Raw genomic sequence first — 6,000 nt, 5'->3', positions numbered from 1 at the left:
ATAAGTTATCACATCATGTCATATCATTTTGTTTTTCGTATTCTCCTAGCTCAAAAAGTAATATACAGTACTTCAGTATATTATTAATATAATTGCAGTATAATAAGGTTATTACTTGAATCCAAGTTAATTCATTAATGATCTATTAATTAACCTGCTGGAAAACTACAAACTTTAGATTGCTGTTGCTGTAAACTGATTAAACTGCTGTAAACTGATCAAACTGTTGTATTTGATATTCTCTCTCTCGTGTTGTACTGCACCCTCAGCCTTCTTTCTTGTATTTGACTTCAGCTACAGAAGCTTTAATGAAAGTGTTAAACTGGACAAGCTCTTAAGTCATGTTTTTGATTATCCTCATTATCAACTATTTTGTCCCATTATAATAAAACACTATCAAGTCAACACTTCTAGGTCAAACTGAATTGTGTGGTGTTTCATAAACTGTTGTCTGCATGTTCCTATGATCCAGTGGCAGGCCGTGCATTTTCTATCTGGGCCTTCGGTGCCGTCTGATATCGTATACATTGTAGACGGGGTTCTGCGTCATTAACAGACAATGCTTGTTGTCCCCAGCAACATGAACAAATTTAAAAGAATCAGTTATATTTAGTGAAAACAAAACATGAAAAAACAATCTAACAAAACTGCAGCGCTAAACCACTGCACACTCAAGAGCACGAGCCACGATCAGAGGGAACAATATTTACTATATAATAAAAACAACACCATAGACACATTAAAAGTGTGCCAAGGTTTGCCTCTTTTTCCGCAAAAAAAATGTGTTTTGAAAACAGCACCTTGCATATTCATATATTCTTATAATTCATATAAATTTCTAAAATACCGTAACTCTTAAGTTAAAATATTCATTATGTTTAATTATTTATATAAACTGCTTAACTTGTCGTGGCGATTTTAACGTTTCACTAAAACCTTTATAAGTACCCCTTACGACATTGGATTTCCATCAAAGACACATCCCGGTAACCGTACGGGCCTGTGGGAGTCTAATATAAAGAAAGAAATAAAGAAAGCTGACCCCTACTAGTATCCCTACATTTACAAACACTGCAAGGTGTTTTTTCCTCTCCACGAGCGATTGAAAATCCTACGATCTTATTGGTCCGTTACCACTACGAAGACCGCATCATACAGCACATGTGGATACCGCAGAATTTTTTGGTAGTAGGGTCGACTGGATCGAACACTGTCTTGGCAAAAATTTGGTGATTTTTCCTTTTTTTTAACTGAAAAACATGTTTTTGGTTATTGGACTTGCACATGTATAATAAAGACAATTTTAAGAGGGATATGATAATCAATAAGGAATATTATTAGGAAGGATATGTAATTGTATGCATAAGAAGGTCACTGTATCTTTTGTATTACTGTATAATGATTCAGGAGTGAATGGATTTTGAAGTAGTCTGCATGTGTTAGAATTGTGTTACTGTAGCTTTAAGAGTTAGTCCTTGCATGCTGTTGGTCAGGGTGTGGAGGGCGACATTAGGCTAGTTTGTTAAAGCTGTGCCTCGCCTGGAATCCAGACGAGAGGAGGCGGTCGTCTGGATGCAGCTCTCTGATGTGGCGACAGCTAGGCGACAGCCAGGCGTTTCCCATCATGCACTGGGCTAGTCAGTCGGGGGAGAGCTACTGCGGAACCTGGCTCTAAAATCCACGGCCGCCTTGTTCTTTTGGGATTATTGTTGACCACATCAGAACAAGTCGGGAGCAAGATATATGTATACAAAATGTTAGAAAAAATGTTAAATATTAACTGCAAAGTAGTAATGCGCGATACCTTTTTTCGCGCTGAATCATACAGAGATGTTTGAAATTGATTCGATGAAAAAATTGATGTTAATGTTTTTTGTTTTTTACTGGTAATACAAAACATATTTACACAAAAGTAAAATAACAGATTTTTAAACATGCTTTTTAAAGTCCACAAAAATCCAATCTATCATAGCAATAGACTAGTGTGGTAATGTTAAAGTACAGAAAACTGTCTAACCTTAAGGTTAGATCGGACCCGATCTGTCTGCTTCAAAACATTGGTACTGGCGTACCGTGCTACGAACAGATCGGGTCCGATCTACATCCTGGACATGGTAAGACCGTACAACCCAGCTCGACCACTCTGCTCACCTTCTGCCAATTGGCTTGTAGCTCCATCACTGCGAGCTAAACACTCAACAAAGTCACAACTGTTTGCTGTCCTGGCTCCTCAATGGTGGAATGAACTCCCATTTGAATAAGGACAGCAGAAAGTGTCTACAACTTCCGTCGCAAACTAAAAACACATCTTTTTTGACTACACCTTGAATAAGGAAGGTAGTAGTCGCACTTTAGGAGTATGTTAGAAAAATTTACTCGACACTTGGTGGTAAAATCATTAAAACAGGAGCATTTATTCGTTGCAAGGAAGGAGCAGAGTCAGAAGTACAAGGTGATAGACAAATTGCATATCCAAGACTGCTGAAGGATCTCTCAAAGAACCACCTCTTAAATACTCATCATGATCCACTAACAGAAACCCTCATGACGTCTTCGGCCTAATCGGGAACCTTTCCCCTCGTCCCATAGAGCGGTTTGTGAGAAAGGGTCATACGATAACCAAGGAACTGCTCGTTCTTTCAGACAGAAACATACAGATTCCCCAGTCTCACTGCTATCAGGAGACGTGTTGAGTTTGTGTGTAAGATTCAACAGAGACAGTAAGATGAGAAGTCTGAATATAACGGTGAAATAGTAAATGATTAAGCGTGAATATTGTTTTTCTTCCAACAGATTACTTAAATGTCTCTTACTTATAGCACTTTGTTTGACTTTTTTTTTGAAAAAAATGTACTTTCCTGATCTTGTTGTTCTGAGTTTGTACTCACGGTTGAATGCACTTATGAACTCATTATGAGATCCTATCTCATAATTATGAGATTGAGATATGAGATAGTATCTCATAATTATGACTTGCAAGATCTTAATTTTTTTCTATCAAAGTGGCGGAAACGGGCTTCCATACATCTGATACTGGCTTGGCCCGTACATTTTAAAACTAATGGTTACAGCAATCATATCGCAGATTTTATTTCTAAGCATCAGAATTTTGATATCTTGGATGTCTTTTTGTTAAAATGTATACACATTTGTGATGGCAAGGGTTTCAGAGAAACATCTCCATCCAAAATGAATAGACTTTCTGAAATGATAAGACAACAGTCAGAAGTTCAGGTCAGGTGAAAACCTAAAGACACATAATAAGGAACAGAATGCTCCTAATTTAAAATGTAATTAAAGAGTGAATGAGCCGTCATCGTTTCACAAGATAAAGTTGGGTTAAACATTGATGGGAATTGGTTGGATCTTTGTTGAAGCACTTTTCAACGGACACAAAGTGAGCTAACTCTTATCAGCATGGTAGATTTTGGAGAGATCCTGAGAACCATTGGAGAATTTGGGTTATACCAGCAGCTCACTCTGATTGCAATTTGCTTTCCAAATTTCATTCAGCCCTTTATTTTTGTTTCCTTTTTATCCAGTTGCAGGTTTGGTCGCAAACGAGCAACTCAAATTACAGCCGTTCTATTGTTCACATTTACTGTAACAACGGCACTTTGCCCCGATGTCTACTTGTACTTCGTATCCATGGTCATGGTGGGAATTGTAGGTGGAGGCTATCGAATCAACTCAATTGTATTAAGTATGAACTAAATAGCAATTATATTATTGTTTAAAATTTCTGCAAATATTGATGATTCAAAAATGATACATAGACGTGAAATAAATGAATGACGAAATATGTGATTATTGACCACCAATTGGTTTGTAGCTGTCACAACAAACTATAAATTGTGTATGTCATCAATGTAATTATCGCATTTTGCTACCTATTCTTATAGCATTTGTTTTTGATACTAAAAAATAAAACAATCATAATGACAACTAGCATAACAAAATAGTAAAGTGTATATTTTCATGATTGCAGCCACTGAGTGGATCGGGCCTTCCAAAAGATCGTGGGGAGTGTGTGTGGCTCAGTTATTTGGTGCATTTGGGCAGTGCGTCGTCGCTGGTGTGATCTACATCATCAGAGACTGGAGACTGTTTCTGCTAATCACAGCAGCTCCACGTGCAGTGGTTGTGATCTACATATGGTATGCATTAAAAACAACTTGTATTGCCTTTGATGTTCTCATTTGTAAATGATTGACTATTTAAAGTATCCGTTGCTGTGTTTCTGTGAGGTTTATTCCAGATCAGCCATGTGGCTGTTAAGCAGAGGAAAGACAGAAGAGGCCAAGCAGCTGATTGTCAAGGCAGCCGCCATCAACAAACACACTGTTCCAGACTCTCTTCTAAACAATGTACATTTATCATTTTCCCCCATTATTCATAGCTTTGGATACTACTTCTATTCTGCTTAAGAATACTTGTTATTCATTTTAATATGGCAAACTTCGGCTTCAGTATCTTTGTGACACAGCTGTTGTTTGGTGCTGTTGAAGTACCAGCTCATATACTGTGTATGTGGCTGCTGGAGGTTTTTGGCAGAAAAATATTATTTGTAGCAACACTTCTGTCTGGGGGACTCTGTTGTATACTTGTCCTGGCTGTTCCTCAAGCCCCTTTAAATATTTTTATCAAAATGATAACTTCATGTTTTGGTCCTGAGTGTCTGGTTCTCAACTTTTGTTTTTGTACGTTTTCTTTTGTCAGGATATGCCATTGCTGTTAAGGCCTTAGCTGTCACAGCCCGTTTTTTCCTGGTCTCGGGTATTACTATATGTAATGTTTTTGTTCAGGAGTTGTTTCCAACATCTGTTAGGTAGGTGTTCACAGGCTGTATGTTCAATCAGCACTTAAGATGTATTACATATATAACCTACTAAGGTATCCAAGGAATGCCTTTTCACAAAGGGCAATAGGTTAATAGGTTTAAATTGTATTATGTATATTCTTTTAAAGGTTGATAAGCTACACCACTGTATGTTAAGAGTTTCTTGCAAAATTGGCTTATTGACTCAAATGTCAAAATGTCTTCCATTTTCTTCCTTCCCCTTTCAGACAAACAGCCACAGCTCTAGGAGCCATGTCAGGGAGAGTCGGTGGGTTACTGGCCCCGCTGCTTAACATCTTGGCTGTGTACCACTGGGCCATACCCACCACAGTCTTCAGCAGCGTAACACTGCTCAGTGGAGCGCTCTGCCTCCTGCTTCCTGAGACCAGGAGCAAAGATCTTCCCGAGTCAGCCGATGAGGCCGAGAACAACAGGTAACTACCACATCACGACGTGTCATTAGACTAGTCCATCTCTTATGTCTTATCATTTGCTTCCTGATATCACTCTTCTGTGTTTGACTTTCAGAGACGAGACCTCCACGAATGAAACCAGTTGTTCAAATCAACAATCAACCAAATTGTAAATGTGTTTAAAATCCAGGATGTATTTACTGCAAACTGCATGCCTCTTAGCTTTATTTGTCTCGAGTTGGAATAAAGTTTTTTTTGTGTGATTTTAACACTTTACAACACATATACTACGATGCAAATCATGTGTTCATAATTAATTAGCATTGAGAATGCCTCTATATATGTGAATAACGTTTCTAAAATTAAAGCAAACTGTCAAACTGCTGTTCCAAGGTGATAAACAATAATATACATGGACATCCTAAGATGAAACACTGCTCTCTTACTCATCAATATTACAGACTGGCTATCTACTTCCATATTTCATAACACATGAAAGTAAAAATACATTACCTAAAATGAACAACTGTGCTGACAGACCAATATCATCGTCCCTTATAAGTGTAGAAACATACGTATAGCCTTATTCCAGAAAAATAATACAAATCGTTCCACCAAATTTTTTGGAATATTGACAATAAATATAGAAAGTGAAGGATATATATTTGAAAATTGATACTTTAATGTCTGTAAAGTAAAAAATTTGAAGCCACCACTAGCTGCTTAGCCTGACTTGGCACAAAGACT

At 37.6% G+C, this 6,000-nt stretch overlaps 1 pseudogene; it reads left to right on the top strand.

The window, feature by feature from the left end:
• Positions 1-3,417: 3,417 nt before the first annotated feature.
• Positions 3,418-5,278, top strand: LOC137802475 (solute carrier family 22 member 13-like; annotated as a pseudogene).
• The last annotated feature ends 722 nt before the right edge of the window (positions 5,279-6,000 follow it).

The sequence above is a fragment of the Clinocottus analis genome, unplaced genomic scaffold, assembly GCF_023055335.1.
Source record: "Clinocottus analis isolate CAN_PGR_092001 unplaced genomic scaffold, fCliAna1.0.p SCAF_11, whole genome shotgun sequence".
In the NCBI taxonomy this organism is placed as follows: domain Eukaryota; kingdom Metazoa; phylum Chordata; class Actinopteri; order Perciformes; family Cottidae; genus Clinocottus; species Clinocottus analis.
Note: the sequence above shows the minus strand (reverse complement) of the source record. Positions and strands in the feature narration are given on the sequence as shown.